Genomic DNA, 12,463 nt, shown 5'->3' with positions numbered 1-12,463 from the left:
AACACTAAACCCGTTAATGATCAAGTGCAACTAGATTAAGTCTAAAACATGTAGGAACCCTTGTTGCTTATGATTTCGAACCCGGGTGTGATTGTTTTCCCATATTATTGTGTTCAACCAAATTAAAAGTAGTTACTTTAACCAAACATTTTTAAAGACAAAAATCATTTATAGCAAACTTCATAATTGCTTTGCAGACGTGCTTTGTAAAATAGTTTAGATAATCGAACAGGTCGTGCGATACTGACCACATGCTCTTCGTGGAAACGATACCCGACTTACCCTAGGTACCTAGGTTAATTGGGTTTTTGACTGATCGGGACGACACGGTCTATCAAAATGGCGTCGTTTCTGGGGAGCTAGTGCGCTTAGTATTTTATTGGTTGTTCGATTTTAGTGTTAGTTTTCTTTCTTGTATTTGTGTGATTTTACTTTGGGTGGTCGAGTTTGTTTGTGCAGGTACATGTTTTGCAGGCACCATCTTTCAATATGAATTGGGTAGATGATGATCTGTGTGAGTGTTGCGAAAGCGGAGAGCATCTATTAGAGGATTGCTTTGTTTTCTACGAGAAAGTTCAAGCCTACAAGGATCAGGAAGACTACCTCAGCGGATTGTACAGATATGGGAGGGCGGATTATGAAGATTTCAATGGTCCATCCTCACATTCTCCATACATTAGACCACTATCACCACCAAATTATCAAGACTATTACTATTCAGAGATGGGTTACCATTATGAGCAAGGGCAGGGTTACAACAACGATGAACCCGACTTGCCACATTTCCCAAATTACCAGGAGGAGTATGATGACTATTATCATGACCCCCCTCAGCCGACATACGAGGAGCCTCAAGATTCATTAAACTCTAAGATCGATGCAATCATGGACATGATGATAGAAATGAAAAAGAAAGACGAGCTGAGAGACAAATCATTTGAGGCTTTGGTTATTCAAGTTGGTCAACCAACCGAGGAGATGGCCCAATTTAGGCAAGACCAAGAGGTTTTGGCTGATGGTGCAATGGTGGATGGTGATGTGGTGGAAGAGGTTATAGATCTTCCGAAGCAAGAAACTGAATGTTTGAACCGAGCGGAAGACATAACGCCACGAGACGGGTCAAAGCCAAAAGAATCCCAAATTCATATCTATCCTTCTCCCACACTTACCACTCCAACCAACAAAGTTGGGGATGAGGGTTCGGGTATAAGGATTCGAAGGGTGGCATTGCAAGACATTGGCCAATTTGTTAAGAAACGACCCCGAAGTTGTACTGTGCGCATGTCGTGTAAAAGAAAAAGAGAGTGGATTCGGCATGCCAACTACCGAGCGTATGTTGGAAACTCGGTTGGCAAATGTTCACTTCGACCACCATGAGAGGCAAATCAGGTATGATTGTTGTAGAGTTCGTATTATTATCTGTTTAATTTTTTTATTTTTTTCTTATCCGTTTTAGTAGCTAAATGAACTTTGTGGGTGTGTTCCCTATATAACCCTCACGAGACATACTCGTCTCCTGAGTTATCGGGAGATTTAAAAGGGCTTGTTTCATACGCTAAATGCAACGGTGATTCCTACGATAGTGAGTTAGGTTTGTTGTTGTTGTACATTATTTTTTTTCACATAAATCAAAGCAATTTAACGTATGGATTGGTAATATTTTCATAAAAGTGGAAGGACTAGGTAACTAACAAATTTTAATGGTTGTGAGAAGCATGCTTCTACACAAGGGTTAAGATTTGTAGGTACATTATGTTCGTGAGACGACCGCTTTGTTGAAAAGATGAAGAGCAAACGAGGAACTAGCGAAAAAGCAGGTGCATATGTTTCTTTTTATCTTTGATTTTTAGTTAGCGAATAAGTGGATTGTAATTTGTACATTATTGACCGGGGTGAAATTTTGGAGAGGTTAGCCGTGTCACATCCCTTGTGCGTTTTAAAAGCTCCATTCTTACACATTAAGGACAATGTTGACCTCAAGTGTGGGGATGGGGGAGTAAAAGTTTTTCGATTTTTGACCCGTTCATTTAAACGCTACACATTGAGGAAAATGTTGACCTCAAGTGTGGGGATGGGGGAAATTTTCAAAAAAAAAATGTCTTTGTTTGAAGCGATCTAAAAAACACAAGTAACTAAATCGATGAGGGATGACACACCCATTTGGTCTATTGTCATGGTCAAGTTCAAACAATTAACATGAAGGGTATTTAGCGGGTGGTTATTAGGGAATAATCTGCCTAAGAAACTAACATATCATGCATGTCACCTACCATACCCTTTATACGTGAGGTTTTAAGCCACTTTTACATCATAGATTTACATATATACATGTTTCTTTGTTTGAGTGGACCATTAGTTACGTATTGTAGAACTTGTAACTTTTGATACGTTTGAGACCATAGATCGAATACAAGCACGAGAATGATTAAGGCATTAGGTGAATCTTTTCCTTTAAAACCATTTATCTATCCTTACCCAAACAAATGCATGAGATTATATACTAAAAATAGTGATTAGACTGTACAAAATTTCTGTTTTTTTATATATATGGACTCAGTTATGTTATTCGTGTGTCATTTTTCATTGTTTCGTTCTGTTTTCACGGTTTTGCTGTAATGAATAGTGTAACCGTGAATAGTGCGCGCAACACTTTCTACCAACATTTTTAGGACATAGTTTAATTGGTTTCGCGACACAACGAAAACCAACAAATGTTATATCATTGTTTTCTTGTCCTAACATTGTTATCTAATGTTCGGCACAATTACGTAATTAAAGTACGTTAAATGCATGAGATTATATACTAAAAATAGTGATTAGACTGTACGGAATTTCTGGTTATTTGCCATTTGTCACATGCAATCCCAATAATTTCCATGGTACTGAAGGGGTTGTTGGCATCTTAAATGGATCGAAAAGATTGAGCTAGTCACTGTGCTGATTATCTGAAAGTAAAGTATGTTTCATGCTCGTTGTAAGACAAAGCGCTTACTTGGTGAAACAATAAGATCCGGACTAGGGGTAGAGAAGAGGTAAAACAATGACTTGGGAAGAATTCAAGACTGATAATCGAGGAGTATTGCCCTGAAAATGAGATGCAAAAGTTAGAGAAAGAATTCTAGAATCTCACAAAGGTTCGAGCTGAGCATCTAGAGTACACCAACCGATTTCATGAGTTGTCACGCTTAGTGCCCAACATGGTCATACTTGAATCGAAACGCATTGATTAGTACATTTGCGGATTAGCACCCTAAATTAGGGTTATGGATAGGGTTCAACGAGTCGGTTCCACGTCGTTGGAACGAGGTCAATTGGTGTTCGTTTGACCTGGTTTCCTACACTTCCTAGGTTAAGATTGTTTTGTATTGGGTCATTTCCTTATGTAATACTGCAGATATATAAAACTCTGACCACCACTCCCAATCCACCCCCACCCCCTCCGGCGACTGATTCAACCAACGTACCATACGTTCAACCACCGTTTCCACCTCCGAATCACATGCACCACCATCTAATCACCTACGTTTTCTCTAAATTCTATTTCATGTCGAGAACTCTTGGAATTTGAAATCTAGATGATTAAAAGGGAAGATTACTAGGCCGAGAATATAAAAAGTTTTTTTTTTATTATTTTTGGGCTGTGATGTTTGTAGATTTATAACAAACTGGGATTCCTCAAATCGAAATTTAGATGTCCAGATAGATGAAACAAGTGGGTTTCATTATTTTGAGAGTTAAAAGTGACAATGGGCCACCGTTTTGGGCAAATTCGTCACATCATCATGATACACCTATGCTGGTATTAACATTGAAGAGAATTATAGTCAACAATAGCAGTATGGGAAAGCTATGGGAATAGGGTCCGTGAATTTTCCTGTTGGGGAGATGAGTGATAATTTGGGTGTTTTATGTAACACCCCGAAAACGGGTTTGGTAATCGAACCCCATTAATACTAAAAGATGGGTAAAATACCGTTAGCGGTAAAAGTAACCCGGTAAATATTAGGATTTAAATAAATAATCCTAATATTAAATAAAAAGTGAATAAAAGATTTTAAGGAGGATAAATACCATGAGAAAACAAAGTATATAAAAAAAGGCCCGAGTTAACGGGACATAAAATAAGACGGGTTATGACTTCCCGAACCCATTAAATTAACTAGGAATAATTAACCTAGTTAATAATATGTGATTAAGTTATAAATAGTGGATTGTAGCTTGAATTGATCGAAATAAAACTTTGAGGGACTAAAAGTGGGCAATTGGAAACAAGTTTTATAATTAAAACTTAAAAACACCAAAACACACACATATGTGTGTGTTTGGTCGATATATACAGTAGAAGAAAGAGGGCTTCTCTTCAAGAACCCTAACTCACGAAAATTGCCAAAATCAAAGAGAAATCGAGGCGGGAAATTGGGGCTTTTGATAAAATCGTGATCACCAAGCTTAGGGGATCATAAGGTATGTTGAATTTCGATGTTTGATGATACTTGTGAAATTTGATAGTGCCATAAAACTAGAGATTTAACTAATGACCTTGTAGGTGATAAGTGGGTTTTATGGTACTATGATGAACACTTGAAAAGTGATGATAATTATGTGAAATTATTGTTGTAATAATAGTTCTGAATGATGTCTATATACACTAGACATAGAGGGCTGAATTCGATGTTAAAACTTGGTTAAAACAATAACCATGAACTTGATAAAAGAAGTATACAAATTTCGCCCATAAGGTGTTCGATAAAATGCTTAAGTTAAATTGGGTACCTACTAGTTCGTAGATAGAACTTGATTAGAATAAGTATTTGGATAAACGCCTAATGGCATGGTGAAACGGGTTTCATCTATAGATGAAAACCCGTAGATTTTGCGTAATGAAAGAATAATGTAACGTTAATAATTGAGAGCTAAGATAACTTAGCATTAAAATAGCATGAACTCGGAATAAATATTAGTTCAATTGGTGGCCTAAGAATAGAGCCATCGAGTAAAGGGTGGAACGCCAACATAAGTTTGTTAAACTTAGTTGCTCAATTTCACATGCTAAAAGGCGGCTTGACTCTTAGGAAGTCAAACCGACCTATAATAGAGTTCGGTAAGAAAAGTAGTATAAAGTGTCATAAGGCGTAAAGGTTATGATCTTGAATGACTAATCTAACCACCTTGTGGAAATTACATGATAGTTTTGGCGCTTAACAAGCTAGGTGGAAGCTTGGAAAGAAAGCGGGTCAAACAAATCAAGGATGGAGGAAAAGCATAATTCGGATGCAAGGTAAGTATAGCTTACACTAGTCATAAATTTAGAATGTTCTTTTGTCGTATTGATTACGAATAAAAAAAAGTGCCTAATTGAGATACGATGTTCCGGCGTGTAGTTGTACGGAACAAGATAACCAAATAGGATAAGAAACCATATTGATGGTTAAAAATGAGTTAAATCGGTAATTCAATCATATTATGACGAATGAAACATGTACTTTTAAAGGTTATAATATAAGGTAAATCATGATAACCAATAAGGGTAAAATTGTAATTTGGTCACTCGTTGACAATAATTGTTGGTCTTGAAAGATACTTATTTCGTAAGCCTTAATAGGCCAAAAAGCGTTAAGAGGTGACTTACAATTAAAATGACCGCGCGGTGTAAACCGGAGCGAGTCGTGTAGACGAGATGGCAATAAGCTTCATCTCGCTAATATAATCGGTCATTTAGACCAAACGGGTCAAAAGGTGAAAATATCACTTTTTCACAGTATCGACTAATGGTTTGTTGAGTTGCATGATTACAGAAATAATTATCGAGTGGTTATTTACATCGCTATTACTTAGCGGCTATTGAGACAAGGTATTTAAATGGGTCAACATAATGATCCGAGCCAGGTACGCATAATAGGATAACTCCCATTTAAACTTAAGGTTTAATGAGAGTTAATTGGAGTCTAAAATAGATTTTGGTCACTTAAATAGGTAAACCGAATGTTACAAATGATGGTCAATACGTTTGAAAGGCCTATTGACCTTTCAAATAAAATCATAGTTAAAAAGAGGGCTTACGGGTCAAACATGTTATAGTAATCCCTCATCGTTAATGAAGGGCCAAGATGGACTAAAACGCCCTTATATGTTAAACTGAGCAAACAACCCTTAAAGGTTGTTTGGAAACAAGTTTTATGATTTGATAAATACTTAGAATAAGTGTAGAAGCTGAAAGAGGTAATACGTTAGTCAAACGTTACTATTTGAGTCTTTGCCGTAAAATAATGATTCGAGAGGTAAAATTTGGTTTATATAGATCACCACATTAAACCCACCATAAATACAGTTGTGGTGGAAGATTATATGATGAGAAATGTGGTAATGAAATGCTAGAAGCAATCGAATGCGATTTTAGGTTTGAAAGTGCTTAAATACCCTTAACGGGTCAAAATAAGCACTTGAGCGTAAACGGGTTTTAAGAACGTAAGAAACTCGTAACTTAAACCTAATATGATAGGAGATAATAAAATTATGAATTTCATGAGTTTAGGGAGCATATAAACCCATTTGTTTGATTTGTACGTGAACGGGTCAAAACAGCAAGGCAGCAAGAATAATGCAGAAGCTACCGTAAGTTACGGTAGCTAGCGTTGTGACAACCCTCACAAAACCAGGTATCCGTACGACTAAATTAACTATTAATTGTTGCCTAATTACTGTGCTTAACTGAGATTACTGATAAACTGCTACTTGATTTTTGATACTTGTACCTATCTGCATCATACTTTGATTTTCCTGTCACTACATTATTTACTTACTGAACTCTAGTGACAAACATGATGCACAAAAGCACAGTAGCACTTGAACGGATAACCTATTGAACATGCTGATATAGCCAGCATCAGGCAAACACTGCCTCTAAAGGCCTGTATGAGCCAGAAATATTTTACTACACCCATAGTGTGTGTAGAGATACAAGGGTTGTGTAATTGCGTCTCTAGGAATAAGATATAGAGATTTGGATGTGCCTAAAACGTACTCTAAGCACGAAACACAACACTTTTATTTACATACTAGCTTCTAGCTAATTAATAAAGTGCCAAAACATGAGGAATTATTCCTGACACTTTGCAGAATAAATTGTGTCGCTAAAAATATTATTTACGACGCTTAAAGGATTACTTAAGCACTTTAACGGATTACTATCCAACCGAACAACCGGACTATACCCGGAACATAAAAATATTACCAGAAATATTATTGGTATTTTTCTGAGCCAGTTAGGGTCCCTGATTACCCTAACACCCGCCTTATAACGCATTAAACAACTAACGGGATTAATCCCTAAAATTAACCGACTTAACCAAACTAAACTCTAACCGAACGATCAAGACCCAACCGGATACCCCCCCCCCCTAATGGGATCGGCCAACTAGAAAGGACAAGGGGAGTACACTTTTTATTATTTTATTTGGGTTCGTGGATATCTAGAGCATGAAACCGATGGACAAAAGAGCATAATTTCTCTATATAAACACACACACTCCACACAAGTTTACACACACACAAACACCAACATTTCACTCTCTCTCTTGCTCCCTCTCTTCTCGGCCGAGAGCATCCACAAGCCATCCATCCGTTTCGGTTTTCATCTTGCAAGTTCCAAGCTCATACAAGTGTCGGGGATCACGTACGAGGAAGCTTGAAGCAAGCGGAAGTTGAAGGACCACGTTCATTTGCTTTTATCCACGCCGTTTTCGCCAAAGATCTTCCCTAGCCCCGAGCTAGAGGTATAACATTTAAAACTTGTTCTTGATCGTATCTAAAGTGGTTAAAAGGATTTTTAACGGTTAAAAGTCGGTAACCCATCTTTTGAATCTTTAAAGTCTACTAAAACTCGAATATTGTTGGTTAAAAGCATATAACGCGTGTAAAAGTCGTAGTATTTGAATATGTTGGTTGTAGAGACCCGATCTACGATGTGGTGGCTCTTATCATCGTTTAACCCGACTTTGTTAAGATCCCGAATCTTGACATACACTTGTTTCTTTTGTACAAGGGTTAAAAGGTGAAACTCCACCACACGGGAAGCATGAACTTGTGTAAAAGTGTTTTGACATGTAAAATGGTATTTAAAACGGGCCGATCTACGTATGTATAAGTGGTACAATCGTAGAACCAAGTGTCGAGAAAATCATGTTTTATATAAGTTGGATAACATGCTAACAAAGATGATTTTTATAAACTACAAGTGTATAAACACTTGTGAAACGAAAGATCCGACAAAATAGCAATTTTTATAAAAATTGTCGGGAAGTTGTAAAGAGTGATTTGTTCCAAAAACGGGGTTTTTGCAAGACTAAACTATTTTATACATAGATCCACTAAATATAACGAGATCTACACAATAGTTCTAGAAAAATTACAAGTTCATGTAATAATGCGATTTTACATACTAGTCTACAAGTTGATTTGTTGAAACTTGTTTAATGTGTTGGAAATTGATTGGTTGATTTGAAGAATTGTTGAAATGATTTTGTAAAAGAAAATGATACGCTTGAAAGCGTGGCCACCTCCAGTTACAGGGGAAACTCTGGCGAAATTTTTCTAAAAACTAACACTTAGAATTATTTACAAGTGTTAGAGTTATTTTTGAAATGTTTACAAAATTTATTTCGCCATGACTTTATTTATTAAATAATCGGAGGTGGGATTTTCACAGAAACTAAACGTGATAAATATATATTCGGTAAATATATTTTTCACAACACTGTTTATGATTATTTTGTGAAAATGTATAAATATTATTTTTAGAGTAAAAATAATATTTACTAACTTTGTCGAACCCAAAATAATACCAACGCCTACACGACGAACATATAAGTTACAACGGTAATTACTATTACCACATAACCGCCAAAACGTAACTTACGCTTTATACGGAAATATTCATAAACGCGTATGTTGTCAACATATTATTTTGGAAAGTATTATGTGAAGAGAAAATATATTATTTTTGAGAAAAATAATTATATTTTGGGAATGAGAAATAAAATATATTAAGTGAGACTTAATGTTATAAACGCACATGTATTAAATCCCCCATCCTTGGGAAGGAGATTTTCTACCAAGTATATACACGGAACGGTTGTCTAACCGTTTCCCGAAAATTAAACTATAAAGCTAAGGCACGGCCATCCGTCTAATAGAATTAGCACATGTAGGTCGTTGCGCAGCAGTTGGATATTTGGATTACTTGGTATTGTGACGCACTCACTGTGAGTTCATGTCCCCCTTTTCTCTTAACTGTTTTCAGTTTTATAAACTGCGGGGGTGAAATACATGTTACTATGATTATGAATACTTGATACATGGTATGGTTAGCGTAAGGAGGTTTGTTACTCAGATCATGTGAGTGGGTAGGCACAACTTGAGGCCATTAATCCTCGTAGTAGGACCGAGGGACAGGAGCGGTAGATCTATCTGGGTGTAGCGAGCCCAGCCCCAGGTCCAGCTGAACGGACCTCGGGGTGACTTAGTGCCCGACGCATAAATCCGCTAGGTTTGAGTCATCCCTACTTGCACTTCACACATATCAATGGCCTTGCAAACCATTGGTGATCTCTTTTTCCTTATTTGCTACATACCAGGTTTTTGATAAAGATAAAGGTTTGTTTACGCACTTTCGCATGAACCCGCTCAACATTATTGTTGATTTTTCAACTTACATGTATTTCAGGAAATTAACGATCTGGCGCGGTATGGCTTGTTTTCCGCTGCATTAGGCCCGAGGTCATCCAGGGTTCGAGGCTTGTGACTCTTTCCTGGACAAGTCACAGTCCCTGAACCATGTTTACTTTAAGTTGCATTTGTAATGTTTAGACAAGTTATGGTTGTTGGGTGTTAACCCGTTAAGACAATGTTTTACTATTTTTAATATCAATGGATGATCTTGCATCTTTTTAATTCATATAGCTTGTTATGATTAAGCTATGGTATTAAGAAGTCACACCAAATTAACCACGCTTCCGCAAAGCCAGGGTGTGACAGCTTGGTATCAGAGCTCTGATCATAGCGAACTAGGATTCCTTCTCGAGTCTAGACTATGATCACTAGGGCTCTCACGAAAACATTTTTACTGCATACCACTTAAGTCCAGATCCAAAACGTTTTTATAAACAAATGTTGAGCATATTTTATTTATTATTTTTAGGCTCAGTCTGGGAGGCTGAGGCTCGGTCTGGGAGACTGAGGCTCGGTCTGGGAGGCCGAGGCTCGATCTGATGGATCGAGGTAGTTGTCTAGTGGGACTAGGGAGTCAGTCTGGGAGGCTGGGAGAATTTGCTAGTGGGACTAGGGAGTCAGTCTGGGAGGCTGGGAAAATTTGCTAGTGGGACTAGGGAGTCAGTCTGGGAGGCTGGGAGAATTTGCTAGTGGGACTAGGGAGTCAGTCTGGGAGGCTGGGAGAATTTGCTAGTGGGACTAGGGAGTCAGTCTGGGAGGCTGGGAAAGTTGGCTAGTGGGACTAGGAAGGACAGTCTGGGAGGCTGGGAGGCTAGTGGGACTAGGTGGATTATGTGATTATTATTTGGTAACTTATGTGATTACCTGATTTACTAATTTTTGTGCATATTTTGTGTTTATGTTACAGACCCATGGACTCACCAGCCACGGGTGACTCAGATACCACTGGACCTCTACCCATTGTGTCGGATGACATTGTGTCATCGGAGCATGAGGTGCATACCTCAGACTACACGAGCACGGATGATGATGACTTCCAGCCGTTCGCTCTACTCGACGACATTGATGAGCATACTGATGACTCCTTGCCCTTCGCCTTACCCGAGGGTGCCTATGAGCCTATTGATGGCGATCCTGCTGAGTATCTTCCCCTTGTTGTGATTCCAGCTCCGATTCCTCTTTCTTCTTACCCAGCACACGAGCTATTACCAGACGCCGAGGCTGACGGCGACATTGATCTCTACGAGGACGAGCCTTTTGAGGACGAGGTTCCTGATGCAGCCCCTTTACCCGCTGGCGGTCTCTTGATGATCGCTGGTGCCCCAGCTGGAGACTCGCCCGTCCACTCACCAGTCCCAGACTCTTTTGAGTATGTGGCATCGGTATCGTCTCACGAGGTGAGCACTCAGCATTTTGTTCATGACTCGGACCCCGATCAGGCATCTTCTGCCGCCCCCATTCCGAGCCTTGTGTTCGAGCACGATGATATTGAGGATTCCGATCCCGTTTTTCCTCCAGGATTTGATCCTGACCGCGATATTGAGTATATTCCTATGGACCAGCATATGGAGGACCCTGTTGATCCCGTTGATCCTATAGATCCCTTTGATCCAGAGTTTGATTTTGACATGGCTTTTGACGACCCGGAGCCTGCCGTAGCCCCAGAGCAGGCAGCTGCTCTCGATCCTGTACACGAGCATGACTTGGTACATGCTGACGTTCCTGTTGAGCCCGTTTTGGCTGACCCGCCTGTTGGCGATCTTCCTGTTGATGATGTCCCTTTGTTAGTTGCTGATCATGCTGTAGACCCGTTTGTTGACCCACCTTTGATTGCTGACGTCCCTGTTGACCACCATGTTGATCATGTTGATCCTGTCATTGCTCCTTTTGATCCTGTACCCATTGAGCCTGAGCACGCTCTATTTGCAGAGCATATGGATCCACCCGATGAGGAGGCTCAGCACGGTTGGATACCGGCTGACGAGGATGTTCCACCGCTTCCACCACATCACACTGAGGCACATCATACTGATTTTTCGTTTCAGATCCCACCATTTGTACCTCCAGCAGGGCCTGGAGAGGGCTCTTCAGCCCACCCCTTTGGGCACATACCGATGCCTATGCCTTTCGTACCTCAGGTGACACCTGTTCCATCTTCTGTTCATGTAGCACCATTCGATCCCACCAGCATGCCACTGCTTTGGTCATCTTCCTCACCGATGCCACCTACTGATCCATATCATCCATTCCATATGGGACATACCATAGAGGACGTCTTGATGTCCTTTGTCCATCAGCATGATTCCCATACACAGCGACTCCAGGAGCTCGAGAGAGCTCAGCTATCTTTTGGTCCATATCTTGGTCAGACATCTTCATCTTTTCAGCCTTTTCGATCATTACCTCCTGACTATGTTGCACGACTTACGACCTTGGAGCAGCAGATTGCATCTGTTATTCGCACTCAGCAGGCGATGGAGGAGGATTGGCTTCATTTACGCCGCTTGCTCTACACTCACTTTCCCCCTCCTCCACCCCCATCCGCATAGGGCTCATTGGTGCCATAGTGGTAGACGATGGTGAGACGACCGCGATTGTGACTGCACAGCCTTTTGGAGACCATCTGACGATACTGATTTTTGTTGATATTTGTTGATGTACTGGATGTATGTGACACTGATGTGATATTGTTTTTGACAGGGGTGATGTAGCCCCTATTTGATTTGTGATTGTATGA

Source organism: Helianthus annuus, chromosome 17 (assembly GCF_002127325.2).
Source record: "Helianthus annuus cultivar XRQ/B chromosome 17, HanXRQr2.0-SUNRISE, whole genome shotgun sequence".
NCBI classification, from domain to species: Eukaryota; Viridiplantae; Streptophyta; class Magnoliopsida; order Asterales; family Asteraceae; genus Helianthus; species Helianthus annuus.
This window is presented reverse-complemented; position numbering follows the sequence as displayed.